Consider the following 19,537-nt stretch of genomic DNA (forward strand, 5'->3'; position numbering starts at 1 on the left):
CCCTTAATTCCGATAGGCAGGTCAGACTGTCTGTCAGCAAATGTAGATTCCGACTTCTGCGCATGTGTTCATGCAGATCCGCCATTGGCGCGTGGCCGTCTGCTTCACAAACGCATGCGCTCAGAGCGAGCTGCGGGCCGCTTGCTGATGCCGAGTCGGAGCCGGAGGCGCCGAAGGACTTACTGTAAAGCCAGCCGCGGGTATAATTCGCTTTTAAAGCAGCCGCACGGTCACGAGTCGGACCAGGAGAAATCAAAAGCTGAATTGAAACTTTTAAAAACCTGAATAAGTATTGGAGTTACTTTAGCACGCTGGAGGAAGGACGACACCATGACTGAAGTATCACTGTTAGACAGGTCATGTTCTGCTTTGAAACTATTTTATGTTCGATTGTGTTGTTATGAATGACTTCTATGCACAGACGTGTTGTTCAGCCACTGAAATCTCCCGGTTAAAGATTGATAGGATTATTTTCAGTTTCATAAGGTTCTTTGACAGCATCTATAATGTAGATTTAAAGGGCACCTATGGTAAAAAATCTACTTTTCAAGCTGTTTGGACAGATCTGTGTGTTGGTATAGTGTATAGACCGTCATACTGGGGTGATATGAACACACCCAGTCCTTTTTTTTTCAATTTAACTACAAAAAAAGGGTCGGCCAATTGGAGCTGTTTTCAAATCAATTGCACTATTACGTAGGTGTGCGGTCCCCCCGCCCACCGAATTGATTGACAGCTGCGCGCATTAACATGTTCCGGTAGTCACGTGTATATGTCAACAAGACCAGGCAGACATACGCAAAGCAACCGGGAATAAAAGCTCTGTTCTGTTCTAGGATCAGCAATCACCATCAAATGTGATTAAGAGTGAGTTTCACATGTTTAAAGTGTTTTAAAACAGAGTATGTGTGTAATTAATTACAGCGTTTTACTTCAGCTTTTCTTCATCAGCACAGCCGCGTGTCAGAACAATTATAAAAGAAGACGCTTCAATCCCGGTTTGTGGAAGTTAAATCAGGTTTATTTTGTACATCAGCATAACAGATATCCACACTTGAGGTTAGCCTTAACTAGGCTAAGCGCGCTCTGTCTGTCTGCCTGCCTGCATGTGTGTGTTTGTGTGTGCGCACGCTTGAACTTTGTAACGATATTGTGTGTGACTCATCAATGCAACTTCACAATACTTTTAGTAAAGGTTAGTTCTTACTGTAGTATTTCTCACAAACGCTACGTGAGACCTTCTTCCTTTAAGTCTGTCTGTTGTCTGACGCAGCTGAGGGAGGAGGCATGTAGAAACAGTGGGCGGGAAAGAAAAAGCTTAAAGGCGGAGTACGACAAAACCCCCCCCTGCTGGAAATCAGTATAAGACAGCATCTTGCAAAAGGTATAATGAAAAATCTGATGGGTATTTTGATCTGAAACTTTATATACACATTCTAGAGACGCAAAAGACTTATATTAAATCTGAAAAAAGGGGTAACCTAGGTGCCCTTTAAATTAAGTTTAACAACAAAAAAACAGTAAACAGCGCTATTCCGCCTAGCCTGCTTTATTGAGCTGAAGTTGCTTTTATATTCACATTGGGTCATTTTTGAGCAATGACAGCCTTCCTCTACTGTTTACCGCTAACGTTACTCTGAATATTCGCTCTGAAATACCATGTAAGTGTGGCAAAGTATTTCCTGCACGGCGCTGGCACTAACTAACTGGCGAATGACATGAACTAGTGGGTTGTCTGTCGGCTGTTGTGAAGCGGTGCGCATGTTTGCGATTTCAGGGGGTGTGGCTTTGAATCACAGTCCCTCCCCGCCGTCCAAAGATAATATGCTAAGCGGTTAGCATTTTGGCAGATCACCTACTGCACCTTTAAGCTAATGTACTGATATTTAAATCATTTTAGATTAGAAATAGATTGGAATGAACTGATTTCACATGAACTGTTTTTTTTTTCTCGATCAGAGGTGAACCAATGAAATAATGACTGTGGTGTTTTGGACAAACGCTATTATCCAGTCCAGCGTGTGAGGGTGATTCATCCAGGCGGGTGCAGGGACATGATGTTGGATCATTAGGTATTTTGTTATCATGTCCCAGGCGAGGTACAGCAGAGGTTGTTTTGGGACGCGCTGCTGAATGCTAAACAGTTTAAATCCTGTTTCAGCTGCAGCGACACATTCACATGTCGAACTAACGATATAAAACAGGGAATAAACACGGGCCCGGCTCCAGGAGAGTGACCTAAAGGCCGCGGATCGATGCCATCTCTGCTGGCACGTGTCCAGATGTCTCGAGGAAGAGGAAGAGGCAGACGAGTGTGACACTGGAAAACGGAGCTGCCCTCGGGGAGCGACACATGAATGCAGAGGCATGACTAACGCTGGCATGGGCTCGCCGTTTGTGTATGTGCCCGATGCGTTGGTTTAATTTATTTATTTATGCATTAAAAATGACGTGCCAGCACTGCGGTCGCACCCTGGAGGAACATTGCATTGCTCAGAGCTTTCTCTTCCACCGCTTAGGAGACTTCATGAGCTCTCACTGAGGTGTGTTTGAAGCTTGGCCTCAGATATTTCTCCTGTAGGAGAAATAAAACACACCTGAGGAGTCAATATATACACAGTACACACACACTGACCTTCATTCATGAATTTGGTAGTGATTTTGGAGTTAATTCAGCTTCCCGAAAACTCAAGATTCACAAAGCACTTCATACAAATATGACTTGATGGATAGAAGTGTTTAGAAAACGCAGTGGCGCAGTGGGTAGCACATTCGCCTCACAGCAAGAAGGTCACTGGTTCGATCCTCGGCTCAGTTGGCATTTCTGTGTGGAGTTTGCATGTTCTCCCTGCGTTCGCGTGGGTTTCCTACGGGTGCTCCGGTTTCCCCCACAGTCCAAACACATGTGGTACAGGTGAATTGGGTAGGCTAAATTGTCCGTAGTGTATGAGTGTGTGTGTATGTGTGGATGTTTCCCAGAGATGGGTTGCGGCTGGAAGAGCATCCGCTGCATAAAAACTTGCTGGATAAGTTGGCGGTTCATTTCGCTGTGGTGACCCCAGATTAATAAAGGTCGCTGGTTCGAGTCCCGGCTGGGCCAGGAGGTTTTTCTGTGTGGAGTTTGCATGTTCTCCCCATGTTGTTGTGATTTTTTTGCTCACAGGTGATGTCATGATGCTGCTGTGCCGTCAGCCAATCGTTGCATTGCTGATCATGATTTCGGGGATCGATAGATCTGTCCTTCACAACACACGCAGCGATCTCAGATCAGCTCATCCAGACATTTTAATCTGATTCACGAACTTGTTTGAAGAACCAAATTAGCCAGAGATCAGTTATCAAGATTATCAGATCCAGGATCTGCTAAATCATCTTAGATCATTTAAGCGAGGTAAAAAGATCGGACCCCAGGTCCAGACGTTCCTATTGTTGTTATCTGAACAGACCCACAATGAAGACGATGATATCACGACAGTAGAGGTGGTGCAACTAGTAATAATCCCACCCACTTTTAGCAGTACTGAACTGCTGTGGAAACGCAAACTGAGCCATACTATCTGGATGCAGACTTAGATTTGCGAACCATGACTGCATATCTCAGAGGTGCAATGTCAGACACAATGCACTCAGTGGAGCTGACATTAGTAGAGTGACATCACTGTGAGGAGTAGGGTTAGGGGTGTGATTACAAGCATTGGATGCAGATCACCTTGCAACTGCACCGAGTCTGCATCCAGACCCCTCTCTACTAAGCCAAGCTAAACTAAACCAAAGACAGCAAAGAACCATACAGTACTGCGAAGAGGAAAAGCAGCTTTAGTCAAACTGAAGCTCTCATTCTAATTAAAAGAGACAGCGATGCTTTTTCATGTTTAACACTGTAAAGCTGCTTGCGTTAAAGCTGTGTGTTACATATCATGTTGTACAGGATAAACAAACGTGACCAATGCAGATCTGAAGTGGTGAAAGCATTTCAGAGGCCCTAGTTTTTGAGCTGAATCCAACCCAAAATCAACAAAAAGTCTACATTTTTGGTGATCCTGCAAAATTCTTAATTTAAACGCAAAATAATCGTGAAAAATTTAAATAATCTCATAAAACATGCAATTAAAACCATATAATCAAACTATATTCATTTCAGTTTGCAATCAATTCTTTTAAACGACTTATAGACGTTGCATTAAGCCTAGTTCACACTACAGGATTTTAAACATCAGCAGATCTCTGTGCCGTTCACACTACATGACTTGACTTTGTGTCTTTTAGGCCCCGTTTACACTAGTGCGTTTTAGTTTGAAAACGCATAAGTTTTGCTACGGTTCTAGTTCCACTGTTAATATAGCCGACTCTCATGTCTGTACTAACGCAGAATGAAGCACAGATGTTTCTGCTGAGCTCCTGAACACACAGGCGTTCAGCTCATGCTGATCTGCTCTCTCATTGGCTGCAGCTCGTCACTACATCTGACCACACGTGGGGTTGAGTCGGCCGACTGCTCTGGAATATTTAGCATGCTGAATGTTGGATTTCTGTCTGCGAGGTGTCGGCGACGCGTCAGCAAGCCTCGTTGATGCGTTGTTCAGTAGTTCACACATAAAGAGCGGCGAGCGCCGAGCACCCGCAGATTTCTTCCCGATCACAGCCCGATCTGTCGGCGAGCTCGTTAACTTCCAAATCGGGCTCAAATCAGGTTTAAAATCCTTTAGTGTGAACTAGGCATTAGCAGCGCACGTGATGTATTTGAGCGTCTCTCGAAAAACAATGTCTCACCTCGTCCTCATAATCCTTACATAAAAGTGGGGGAAAGTTGTTTTGCAGCCTGTGCAGTACTCAAACACGGAAGATGCATCAAGCGCGAGTGATTTACATGTGAAGTCAATGCAAAGATTCGATTAGACATCCTGTGGTGCAAATCGAGTGAATGACAGGGCGTTTCCTGCGTTTTAAACGCTTCAGACTGCAAAAAAGTGGGAGCAAACATCTAACAAATGAAGCAGTGGAACAGACAGAAAAGCAAGCAAGATGGTTTAAGGATGACGGTGATGGATGTGATCGAATTGAAGGACATTATTTGTGCTTTGCATGTATGGCTGGTATTATGATGTTCGTCAAATCAAAAAATGATTTCGCATAACTGTTTCCATAACGAGAGAAAACTCTTCCCTGCCACTGACGAGATTTACAGCAATATTGAGGTAAATCATGGTAGGGGAAGCATGTCCTGTAAAGCACATGATGTCAGATTCTCCGAGGAGTGAAATCTGAAAAAGAGAATCTGAGTCTACAGATAGATCTGTAAGGTCATTCTTTATATATATATTTTATATATATGTTTTAAATATATATATATATATATATATATATATATATATATATATTTTTTTTTTAAATATACATTTATATATGATAAATATATATATATATATATTTTATTTTATCTTATATATATATATATATATATATATATATATATATATATATATATATATATATATATAAAATATATATATAATTGTATATTTAAAAAAATAAAATATACAAAAAAAATTATATTTATTATATTTTATATATATATATATATATATATATATATATATATATATATATATATATATATATATATATATATATATATATATATAAAATAAAATAAAAAAATATATATATAAATGTATTATTAAAAAAAAAAAAAAATATATATATATATATATATATATATATATATATTTTTTTTTTTTTTCCATATTTTAAATTGCACATTTTTTTGCAAATTTTTGGTAACTACAACCCCAAAATCAGTCATTTTTATCACAAAAAAAATTCATAAATCATGAAAAACTAGTGGGTCTTGCATATACATATCATCATCAGATGCTATCTGCTTTTTTCTTTCCAAAGCCAATTTGCTGTGAGTTTATTTTGTTATTGAGAGAAAAGTATGAAGCACATATATACAGCATGGCTGGCGTCTGGATGTCCGCTAACTGTATATCACTCCAAAAGTAATTTCTTTTTTACCCCTAAGCACTGTAAGTATACTCACAGTAGGCCTCACGCATAGCAGTCACCCTGACCCCATTGTTTACCTTTAAACACAGAGTGCATGCCTAAAACATTTGGGAAAAGACTGTCCCGCAATCCTGCAAACACACCAGCCTGTATTATATGACCAGGTTAATGTGCTCTAAGAAGACTTTGTCGCCTCATGTAAGCATCACACTTCGCCTAAACTGCAAAAATCTCTCCACCGCAGCTCAGCATAAATATCCTCCGGTGGTATTTGCATCCCCTGGAAGGAAAGAACGTAGCTGTAATTGCAGCAGGCTAAGGAGATTATAATTGCTTTGCAACTGACACTTTTTTTTTTCCTCTAAAAGAGCCCCGTTTTGCCACCGGGAGCCGTCCCGCCTCCCCCACCACAACAACTGACCCATTTTTCAGCTCTTGCGCTGTCCAATTCAATCTACCTCTAATCCACTCGCTGACAAACTAAGTCCCTCGCCTTTATGAAATTCCACCTGGAGGGTCGTTATGATTCTCGAGATACAGTGGACATGGACGGAAACGAGTAAGAAAGAGAAAAGAAATGCGAGGGGGATTATTTTTAGACTTCCAAAGCAGCATCTCTTCTTTCGCCCTCATTAGTATCTGGCCCCTGCAATAGAATTTAACACATACAGTTGCAGCTCTTCTGAATTATTAGCCCTTCTGTTTGATTTTTCAACACGTTTCTAAACATATTAGCTTTAATAAGTCATTTCTAATAACTGATTTATTTTAGATTTGCCATGATGACTGTTAGGGTTGCAACAATTATAGATTTTGGTTGTAGGATTATAGTCTGAGAAATAATCATGGTTTCACCAACGTAATCTCACTGCATTTCGTCACTTTATGATTTATTGGCTAATTTGTATGAATTCGTACAAATTTAATTAGTACAGTTTGCTCATCACCCAACGATGGTCAATCTAGGGCCACATTTACTTGCAAAATAAAAGAAAGTTTTGCAAACAAGTATTGAGCAAAATATTTAATAAATACAAATTTCCAAAAATCACTATTAAAAAATAATTTTGCAAACAAATATAAAGGACTGCAGAAGGAACATTAAGTTTTGCAAACAAAAAAACTAAAACATTTGTAATAAAAAACTGTATATTTGCAAAAAATTTTTACAGCATTGCCTTCACAAAACCCATCCAGTCAATTGCAATGCTCATTTTGATTTGCTTTGTAGTCAACCGTGATTTTGTGATGCTGTTTTTACTTTGCACTTCTCGTTTCTGCGTGTTTCACTCGTGTGGCTCTGATTTGACAAGGGGTGGAGTCAAGGGAAGTTGGGTGTTTACGGCAGGCTCAGACCAGCCTCCTGTTTAAACGACGTCATCACCCTGAGACACAGCATCACCGAGATGGTCTTACAGCCCAGAAGGTCAAGGAATCACAATTAACTGGACGGGTTCTGTAAAGGCAATGCTATAACAATTGTTTTTCAAAAAAAAAAAAAAAAAAAAAAAAAAAAAAAAAAATATATATATATATATATATATATATATAATATTTATTATTATATTTATTTATATATATATATATATATATATATATATATATATATATATATATATATATATATATATATATATATATATATATATTTTATAAATAGCATATATTTTAGTTTTTTTTTTTGCACTACTTGATTTTTATTTGCAGTTTTTTTTTGTTTGCAAATTCAATTTTTATTTCTTAAAACTTAATTTTCGAATTGTTGTTCTTTATTTTTGATAGCAAAATTTTATAAAATTTTTAAAAACTTAATTTTCGAATTGCGATTTTTGGCAATTTAAATTAATTATTTAATTTTTGCTCAATACTTTATTTTTTGTTTGCAAAACTTCCTTTTACTTTCCAAGTATATATGGCCCTAGATTGACTCCATACGTTTTCATATGACTAAACTTTAAACGACTTTGTACAAATAAACCCATAAACTGACAAAACATAAAATACTTTTGTATTATCCTAACCCTAACGTTTGTGAGATCAGGCTGATTTGACGGTTATCACAATTATTATGCATTCATTCATTTCAAAACACAAATAGTTTAGAAAATCATGTGAAAACTCCTATTATTTTAGTCAAAGGCTGCTGAACCGCTGTCTGACAGGCACTTTTGATCAACTATAATATGAACTTGTTTGGTTTTTATAATTGGAGTAGAAATCCGTTTATTCAATGCAACGTAGGAAGCTGAACAGTCAGTTCTTGTCACATGACTCGCTGTGCACTCATGCCATTCTTTTAAATGGGAGCGCCTGGAAAGCGTAAGCGCGTCCTGTCACCGCGTATACAATATGCACACAAGAAAAGAAAAAAATAACGAACTTGTGTAGAACTTAATTTGTTCCGTGTAGAAATGTGGTGTTGAGAAGCCTTTACAATTAATTAACCGTGACAAATTAAAGCATAGTAAATTGTCAAATCGGTTAATCGTTGCATCCCTATTGACAGTACATAATATTAGACTAGATAATATTCCAGACACTAGTATTCAGCTAGAAGTGACATTTAAAGGCCTAACTAGGTTAATTAGGGTAAAGTTAGGGTAATTAGGCAAGTCCTTGTATAACAGTGGTTTGTTCTGGAGACAATCCAAAACTAATATTGCTTAAGGGGGCTAATAATATTGAACTTAAAATGGCTTTAAAACATTAAAAACTGCTTTTATTCTGACCAAAATAAAACTAAAAAAGACTTTCTCCAGAAGAAAAAATATTATAGGAAATACTGTGAAAATGTCATCATTTGGGAAATATTTGAAAAAGAAAAGAGAAAAAAAAACACAGGAGGGTTACCAACTTTGATTTTAACTACATATGTTAAAGAAAAGTTACCATTCTTCCCAATCCAAATGCACGTAAATAAGCATGAAAAGATGTAAGATCACACAGAACAGAAAGCGGCGCGCGGTTGTCCTCCTACGTTCACATTGATGACAGGAGTGTGTTCTCGGCAGGGGGGACGCACGGTAATGTGAGATAAGTCTTCCCGCTATAGGCCTGCGGAGGGTTTGGAAAAAAGCCACGCGTGCCTCCTGCGTTCCCTAATGGAGATCCAGGATTCATCAAGTCAAGCTCTGGGTCTTTTCATGCTCATGTGAAGTTAGCATCGGTGTGTGGTTTGTGGCTGGGTCTCCTCGAGAGCTTACGAGCACAGTGAGAGTTTACAGAAACACAAATGCACTCATGGTGGGAAGCAAATGTTTATGTTGAGGTGTGTCGGGGAATGAGTTCACATCATAAGCTATTCCAGAGTTATGGATGTGACATTTGCAGTAAAAACTCGAAACATAAATTCACACAGAAAGTATACACTCACCGGTTACTTTATTGGGTACACCTTACTAGTACCAGGTTGGACCCCTTTTTGCCTTCAGAACTTCCTTAACCCTTTGTGGCATAGATTCAAGCTACTGGAAATATTCCTCAGAGATTTTGCTCCATGTTGACATGATAGCATCACACAGTTGCTGCAGATTTGTCGGCTGCACATCCATGATGCGAATCTACCATTCCATCACATCCCAAAGGTGCTCAATTGGATTGAGTTCTGGTGACTGAGGAGGCCATTTGAGTACAGTGAACTCATTGTCATGTTCAAGAAACCAGTCTGAGATGATTGAGCTTTATGACATGGTGTGTTATCCTGCTGGAAGTAGCCATCAGAAGATGGAGACACTGTGCTCATAAAGGGATGGACATGGTCAGCAGCAATACTCAGGTAGGCTGTGGCGTTGACATGACGCTCATTTGGTACTAATGTGCCCAAAGTGTTCCAAGAAAATCTCCCCCACACCATTACACCACCACCACCAGCCTGAACCGCTGATACAAGGCAGGATGATCCATGCTTTCATATTGTTGAGGCCAAATTGTGAGCCGATCATCCGAATGTGTCAGCAGAAATGGAGACTCATCAGAGCAGCAACGTTTCTCCAATCTTCTATTGTCCAGTTTTGGTGAGTCTGTGTGAATTGTAGCCTCAGTTTCCTGTTCTTAGCTGACAGGAGCGGCACCCGGTGTGCTCTTCTGCTGCTGTAGCCCATCCGCCTCAAGGTTGGACGTGTTGTGTGTCCAGAGATGCTCTTCTGCAGAGCTCGGTTGTAACGAGTGCTTATTTGAGTTACTGTTGCCTTTCTATCAGCTGGAACCAGTCTGGCCATTCTACCCAGTACTGGGTTGCGTCCGGAAGAGCATCCGCTGCGTAAAACATATGCTGGAATGGTTGGTGGCTCATTCCACTGTTGTGATCCCTGATAGATAAGTGACTAAGCCGAAGGAAAATGAGTGAATGAATTGTATCGGAACAGCAAGTCATATTAAACATAAACATTTACGGTAAACTCTGAGAAATATATGGTTTTAACACAGACCACATTTCATGGCCACAACACACCAATCCCACTGTGGCATAAAATGGGCAGGGAATAAAGAATGCGATTGCTGTAAACCAGCGCTGGCAGAGAGGCAGAGGACTTCATTTATATAACTCTGTTAAATAAACAGACACAATCCAGGCAGGGTATGGAATCTCTCTCTCTCTCTCTCTCTCTCTCTCTCTCTCTCTCTCTCTCTGTGTACAATAGAGCTCAACATCGACCGCCCACTTTTACAGCTGCCTCTTGGTTCTGGAAGTCTTTTTCTCATTCATTTTCTCCATACGGATTTGAGAAAATGATTCATTATGGAGTTGTGAGCCAAGAACACATCCAACCAGCTTTCAGATGAATCATAACATTTGATCCTCAACGTGTATAACAATCTGAAGCTACTCAACCCATGACGCACTGCGAGAGATGCAATCATATCAACAACATCAATACAATATTAAACGATTCAATGCCAATATTGATTGAAAGGTCATTCGGGGTGTCTTGGAGGGACGAAGTGTCCTAGATGCAGCGTCTTGCTAATGGGGTGCTTCAGGGTTCTGTTTTGGGACCGTTTCTTCTTCTTCATTTACGAGGCATAACTTCGGCATGTCAACTCCAGCTCTCATTCCAGTCTGAATATTACTGTCTAGATATCAGCATGCCTGACAGATATGAAGGACCACCACCTTTTACTCAGTAGTAATCTTAGCCATACATCACCATACAGTCAGGAACCATACCCCCATAGCAAAATTTCTCTGGCCCAGCATTTGTTTGGCCCACATGCCGCAGTGAATTACGAGACATGACTGGACCAAGTCTGGCTTACAAGCGGCAAACATGGACCATATCTCATAAGTCTCAGCCAAGTTAATAACCCGTAACTGGGCCTGAACTGGGCCAGATTTGTTGGTGTTTCACGACTGCAATGGTTTTTAAAAACCCATGAAGCATTTCGCTTTATGGCTGTGTTTTTTCTTGAAGCGACCTGATTGATTGAACTTTTTCTTTGCTCAAAAATAATTTAAATGTATTTTAAAAGTGGGTCAAGATAGGCCAAAGTCATGTGGCCCACATATACATTTAAACATCTGGGCCGAATACTGCATTTGAGATCTGGCCCAAGTCTTGAGTTGACTATTGCATTGTTCTCTTGTCTGGCCTCTCAGCTAGCACCATAAAGCCTCTGCAGCAGATTCAGAATCCTGCAGCGAGAGTAGTCTTTAACCAACTGAAAAGACTGCTTGTCACACCTTTATTCTTCACCCTACACTGGATGCCAATCGCCACTCGCAGCAAACTCAAGTCGCTGTCACTCGCCTACACAACATCTGCTGGCTCTGCACCCACCACTTCAGGTTGATGTGTCTGGCAGGACCATGTGCTCTGCTACCTTTCATTGTTTTATGGTACCATCCCAATACACTGTCTTTCACCAGCGTAATGAAAATAAACTGACTTATTCAGCAAGGCTGCATTAAATTAACCAAACGAAACAGCATAGGCAATACATTTTTTATTTTTATTTAATATAAACACTGTTCTCTCTATTCACTGCATAAACTGATCAAATTTGACATTTATTTATTCATTTATTTAATTTTCAGCTCAGTCCCTTTATTTATCAGGGGTCGCCGCAGCGGAATGAACCGCTAACTTATCCAGCATATGTTTTACGCAGCGGATGTCCTTCCAGCTGCAACCCAACACTGGGAGGCACCCATACACACTCTTTCACACAAATACACTATGGCCAGTTTAGCTTATTCAATTTCCCCAATACTGCACGTGTTTGGACTGTAGGGAATACAGGGGTCCGTTCTTCGTACATGGATTACTCAGGGGATTTGGTTATTGACAATTTGACATGATCCAGGATCGTTATGTTCTTGAAAGGTAGCTCAAACCTGGTCGGAAGCAGGTTCAATTCACATAAACAGGATTAGATAGGGTCAGTTCAAGCAAACATAATACAGAAAGTATGTACAGAATTCTGATATATATATATATACACACACACACACACACACACACACACAGTAGTAGTTATATACACTTGGGAAAATAGTAAATATAAAATATATATATATATATATATATATATATGTATATAAAGTCATAGTTATTAATAAAATAAATAAAGTTATACATATTAATAAAATGTGTATATATATATATATATATATATATATATATATATATATATATATATATATATATATATATATATATATATATATATACACACAGTAGTAGTTACATACACTTGGGAAAATAGTAAATATAAAATATATATATATAATATATAATAAAATAAATACAGTTATACATATATATATATATATATATATATATATATATATATATATATATATATATATATATATATATATATATATATATATATATATATATATATATACATACATACACACACACACACACACACACACACACACAGTAGTAGTTATATACACTTGGGAGAATAGTAAATATTAAAAATATATATATATATATATATATATATATATATATATATATATATATATATATATATATATATATATATATACATAAAGTCATGTTATTAATAAAATAAATAAAGTTTATTATATATATATATATATATATATATATATATATATATAGTCATAGTTATTAATAAAATAAATAAAGTTATACATATTAATAAAAAAAAAAAATATATATATATATATATATATATATATATATAAAATATTAATAAAAAATATATATATAAATAAAGTCATAGTTATAGTTATTAATAAATTAAATAAATTCATACATATTAATAAAACTTATGCAATCTGCACCCCCGAAATAAAAGTACAAAGACGGCTTTAGATGACTTTAATACAACTTGTGTATGATAATAGACATGCACAATATGTGACTTTTTTAAAAGCAATAATACATTTATGCAGTCATAAACACGTTTTGACAGTTAATACGCCAGTGATTTAATGCTTCACAAAAGTTGCAGACATCTTTAATATATCAAAATGGTTTTGTAAACATCCAGTTATGCTTTACACCAATAAAAAAAAACGGCTACTATAATACTACTATGGCTACTATAATAAGGAAAATCAGCTTTAACTTTAAAACTGAATGAATTGCTCTTGACACATGAAAGAGCCAAGCTTGCAGACCACAACAAGGTGTAAAATTATCGCGTGTCATATTTAACAAACCGCTTACTGTGAATTTGATGTCATTTTGCTCACATGGAGAATTGAATATTAATCAGATGTCATTACGCTGCTGTGCCGTCAGCCAATCGATGCGTTGCTGATTATGATTTCGAGGATCGATAGATCAGTCCTTCACAACACACGCAGCGATCTCAGATCAGCTCATCCAGACATTCTAATCTGATTCACGAACTTGTTTGAAGAACCAAATTAGCCAGAGATCAGTTATCAAGATTAAAAGATCCAGGATCTGCCAAATCATCTTAGATCATTTAAGCAAGGTACTAAGAACAGACCCCAGGAGCACCCGCAGGAAACCCACGCCAACACAGGGAGAACGTGCAAACTCTACACAGAAATGGCAACTGACCTAGTTGGGGCTCGAACCAGTGACCTTTTTGCTGTAAGGCGATTGTGCTACCCACTGCGCCACTGTGACGCCACTGAATTAGTCATTGGTAATGTTTCATAGTTTTTTGTTGCAGTGTTATGAGTTTTCAAACAGCATGTGTAAAGGTTTGCTTGTGTTTTATTGATGACGTCACCAGCGACTTGTCGACTCAACTTTGATAACATAAAAATCGACATCCAAAAAGTCATTCAACTCCTACCCCCTCCTCAATATTCTGTTTGAATAGAAAGTAACCGGCACACTGAAATAAAGCACAAACAAAGACTCACACGGTCAGACTTTAAGGCAGACGTACATGGTGTAATTGTTGCTCTCATACAACCTTGTAGCTATCTTTTTCTATTGAGACAAGTCGCGTGGAAATATTAGATATTTGTATGGATTGTGCCGCGTGAGAGGAATGTATAAGCCGAATCAAGCGTCTCACGAGTTCCCGATCATTTCTAAACATGTCAAAAATGTTTGTGAGCTGTCGGGTGTGGAATTGCAGTTGTGCAGTGGAACGAGCTGACCAGTCAATCTGTCTGAAAACGCACCGTTGTATGAGGTTGTCATGCATGACAGAGTAATCAGAGATGATGGTTTACAGCAGACAAGGTTATAATTTACTTTACTGGTTTCCAGGTGATGAAACAGAACTTGTAGGTTTGATGTGTTGGCTCATATCAGTAGCTGTTATGAGAAAGAGACTGTGAGAAAGCAATTAAACCAATGCTTTTCTCATGTCCATGTTTTTGGCGTGAAATGTCATGCAGTTGTTTTGAAATTCGCTAGGTCATAAAATCGTGTTGTATACCCGAGTAAAAAAATAGTGCACTAAAATGCACTTTATTTAAGTATACTTGTACACTTTCCAGTACTGTACTAAAAGTGCTCTATTTTCCCACACTAATTTTGTACTTAATGTACTAAAAGATAGTATTAAGTATATGTTAATTCATTCATTCATTTTCTTGTACAGGTGTACAAGGTGAATTGGGTATGCTAAACTGTCAGCAGTGTATGAGTGTGTGTGAATGTGTGTGTGGATGTTTCCCAGAGATGGGTTGCGGCTGGAAGGTCATCCGCTGCGTAAAAACGTACTGGATAAGTTGGCGGTTCATTCCGCTGTGGTGACCCCCGATTAATAAAGGGTCTAAGCCGTCAAGAAAATGAATGAATGAATGAATGAACTTTATATTAAAAAAAACATTCCCATTTATAACATAATGGTGTGACACTAGTCAAGCTGCACTTGTTTTTTTGCCTTGATTTGCTCACCAATGTGCTCTGAATTGTTCTTAATCCATTGAGTGACAGTATTTATATTGAAAAAAAAAATCTGATTTGCAACATTTAATTAAATCATTTATTTATTTATTTATTTATGTATTTATCTATTTATTTGTGTATTTATTTATTTATGTATTTATTTATTCATGTATTTATTTATGTATTTATTTATTTATGTATTTATTTATTTATTTATTTATTTATTTATTTATGTGTTTATTTATTTATGTATTCATTTATGTATTTATTTATTTATGTATTTATTTATTTATTTATTCATGTATTTATTTATGTATTTATTTATGTATTTATTTATTTATGTATTTATGTATTTATTTATAATAATATTAATAATAATAATTGCTTACACTTTTCTGGGCACTCAAAGCGCTTTACACAGTGGGGGGAATCTCCTCATCCACCACCAGTGTGTAGCATCCACCTGGATGACGCGACGGCAGCCATTTTGCGCCAGACCGCACACCACACACCAGCTGATTGGTGGAGAGGAGACAGTGATGAAGCCAATTGAATATGGGGATGGTTGGGAGGCCATGATTGACAGAGGCCAGTGGGCAGATTTGGTCAGTATTCTGGGGTTAAACCCCTACTCTTTTCGAAGGACATTCTGGGATTTATAATGACCACAGAGAGTCGGGACCTCAGTTTAACATCTCATCCGAAAGACGGCGCTCATTGAGCAGTATAGCGTCCCCGTCACTATACTGGGGCATTAGGACCCACACAGACCACAGGTTGGGCGCCCCCTGCCGGCCTCTATAACGCCACTTCCAACAGCAACCTAGCTTTCCCATGTGGTCTCCCATCCAGGTACTGACCTGGTGCAGCCCTGCTTAGCTTCAGTGGGCGAGCATGTGAGAGTTGCAGAGAGCTAGCTGCTTATATTTAAATATAAATATTTATTTATTTTTGTAGATCAGCAATAAATCAAACAAAGAAATAAACAAATGTTAAATTTAAAGCGACAATCTCTGTTAAAGGCTTTCCCCCAAAACTTCCCCATCAGTCTCACTCTCTTCTTTTATGGGATGGTGGGCCAAATGAAAGGTTACCAACGGCCAGCTTTGACCCTAGTTTGGACATTTCTGGTCTATGGATATAGACCATTGTACATCCTAAAATTTATACATTCATTCATTTTCTTGTCGGCTTAGTCCCTTTAATAATCAGGGGTCGTCACAGCGGAATGAACCGCCAACTTATCCAGCACGTTTTTTTACGCAGATATAGTGTGGAAACTCTGATGACGGACAGCTGCTTCTCACTTAGGGCTGTTTATGCTAATGAGGGAGAGATGGTCACTAGTGGGCGGAGCTCTCCCCCTCTTATGACACATACAAAGGGAGAATGTCAATCAAAGTGTTTCTCATAACAAGTCTGATTATAAATAACAGAATTAATTAATTTTAACCATTAGAAGCTGCTTATATTCGCACACTGCTGCCTCACAATTGTGTTTAAACCCCTTATAAAAGTGATTTTTGCCTTACAGCTCCCCTTTAAATCCTAGCTTTTTTACACGTCATCTATCAAGCTCTTCATTCACCAGGCTTTCCCGAGACGTCTTCATCCTTCTCTTCATGTCTGTCTCAGATTCATGCTGATTACCGTGAGAATATCAGATTTATTGTGTTTACATGCGACACATAGAGACACACGACAGTCTTATCATCTGACTCGGGAGAGGAGATCACGCAGGAACGTCTGGAAATCACCCCCAATTCAACATTACATAAACAGTCGAAAATCCCACAGACAGACTAAACAAACAGACCCGCGCAGGAATAGATAGGAGAGAGATGAGGACTCGCAGATGACAGATTTCATTAGCAGAATCAGCAGGTCTAGACACTTGCAGGGGCTGCGAGTCTATCGACATGTGCCGGACACTAAATCCCAGTGCATTGCTTTATCCTGATGGAGAGACGGAGCATATGCGCGCTCACACACAGCGCTGAGAGATTACTTTGTGTGTGTGTGTGTGAGGGGGCTGTGAGTGCACAGATATATTGTTAGTGAGCGACTTCAACCATAACTCGAGTTCTGTTTGGCTGTGAAAAAGCACCTTGAGGCTGTTGAAAGCGGTTCTGATCCAGATGAACACTAGACTATTTCATAAACAGTCACATAAAAGTTTCCGGGAGTTGAAACGGTTGAGTTTTAGCATTTTTTGTAATACATTCAGCTGATCTTCAGGTCTGGCTGGAGCACTTTTAGCTTAGCATAGTTCATTAAATCAGATTAGACCGTTAGCATCTCATTCAAAAAATACCAAAAAGAATTTAAACCATTTTCCTATTTAATGCTTGACTATTCTGTAGTTACCTCGTGTACTAAGACGGATTATTTAGCTGTGAAAGCACTTTGAGGATGTTGAAAGCAGTTATAATACAGCTGAACACTACTTTTTTGAGAAATAGTCACATAAAAGATTCCTGGAGTTGAACACCTCAGTTTTTTCCATTTATTTTTACATTCAGCCCATCTCGAGGTCTGGCTGGAGCACTTTTAGCTTAGCTTAGCATAGTTCATTGAATCAGATTAGACCGTTAGCATCTCATTCGAAAAATACCATAGAGAATTTAAATCATTTTCCTATTTAATGCTTGACTATTCTGTAGTTACTTCGTGTACTAAGACGGATTATTTAGCTGTGAAAGCACTATGAGGATGTTGAAAGCAGTTATAATACAGCTGAACACTACTTTTTTGAGAAATAGTCACATAAAAGTTTCCTGGAGTTGAACAGCTGAGTTTTTTCCATTTATTTATACATTCAGCCCATCTCGAGGTCTGGCTGGAGCACTTTTAGCTTAGCTTAGCATAGTTCATTGAATCAGATTAGACCGTTAGCATCTCATTCGAAAAATACCAAAAAGAATTTAAACCATTTTCCTATTTAATGCTTGACTATTCTGCAGTTACATCGTGTACTAAAACGGATTATGGTTCTATTTAGCTGTGAAAAAGCACTTTGAGGATGTTGAAAGCAGTTATAATACAGCTGAACACTCTACTTTTTTTTTTTTTTTTTTTTTTTTTTTTTTGAGAAATAGTCACATAAAAGATTCCTGGAGTTGAACAGCTGAGTTTTTTCCATTTATTTATACATTCAGCCCATCTCGAGGTCTGGCTGGAGCACTTTTAGCTTAGCTTAGCATAGTTCATTGAATCAGATTAGACCGTTAGCATCTCATTTGAAAAAATACCAAAAATAATTACATTTTTCTATTTAATGCTTGGCTATTCTGTAGTTGCATCGTGTACTAAGACAAATAAAAAGTTGCTATCCTCTAGGCAGATATGGCTAGGAACCATATTCTTATTCTGGCGTAAAAATTGAGGAACTTTGCTGTCGTACCATGACTGAAGCAGGTGCTATGATACACTGCACATTCTTTGATTGTACAAATACTTTGATTGTACGAAAAATATGTAAATGTGTGGTGCATTTTGAAGCGCAAAATGCGACAACGTAGACCTTATACTGAAGCCCACCTTAAGACTTGTTTGCAGAAAGAATGGGACAGGATTATACACCTGAAACACTTCATCACTTCATTTTAAGCAAGCTGTTATGTTTGCTAAGGTGTTTTAGGGTGTATTTTATGGCCTGGTCTGCCGGCAGTCCTGACCTGCCTTCAATAGAGAAAGTAAGGTGCATTTTGAAGCGCAAAATGTGACAATGAAGACCCTGTATTGTTGCCCAACTTAAGACTTGTTTGCAGGAAGAATGGGACAAAATTACACCTATAACCCTTCATCACTTCATTTTAAGCAAGCTGTTATGTGTTTGCTAAGGTGTTTTAGGGTGTAATTTATAGCCTGGCCTGCCTGCAATCCCGACCTGTATCCAATAGAGAATGTGTGGTGCTTTTTGAGGAGCAAAATGTGACAATGAAAACCTTGTACCGTTGCCCATCTTAAGACTTGTTTGCAAGAAGGAATAGGACACAATTACACCTGAAACACTTCATCACATATTTTAAGCAAGCTGTTATGTGTTTGCTAAGATGTATTTTACGGCCTGACCTGCCTGGAGTCCTAACCTGTCTCAAATATAAAACATGTGGTGTATTCAGAAGCGCAAAATGCAACAACGTAGACCCTGGCCTGTACTGAAGCCCACCTTAAGACTTGTTTGCAGAAAGAATGGGACAGGATTACACCTGAAACACCTC

At 38.2% G+C, this 19,537-nt stretch overlaps 1 long non-coding RNA gene across 1 annotated transcript in view; it reads right to left on the reverse strand.

The window, feature by feature from the left end:
* Positions 1-1,002: 1,002 nt before the first annotated feature.
* LOC141377665 (uncharacterized) overlaps positions 1,003-19,537 on the reverse strand; it is a 35,161-nt gene continuing 16,626 nt past the window's right edge. The window contains exons 3-4 of the long non-coding RNA XR_015507171.1: positions 1,298-2,575; positions 1,003-1,241 (exon numbers count right to left, since the gene is read on the reverse strand). This is a non-coding gene — a long non-coding RNA (uncharacterized LOC141377665). The remainder of the gene's footprint in view (positions 1,242-1,297; positions 2,576-19,537) is intronic.

This window comes from Danio rerio, chromosome 14, assembly GCF_052040795.2.
Source record: "Danio rerio strain M-AB ecotype USA chromosome 14, GRCz13ab, whole genome shotgun sequence".
Taxonomy (NCBI): Eukaryota; Metazoa; Chordata; class Actinopteri; order Cypriniformes; family Danionidae; genus Danio; species Danio rerio.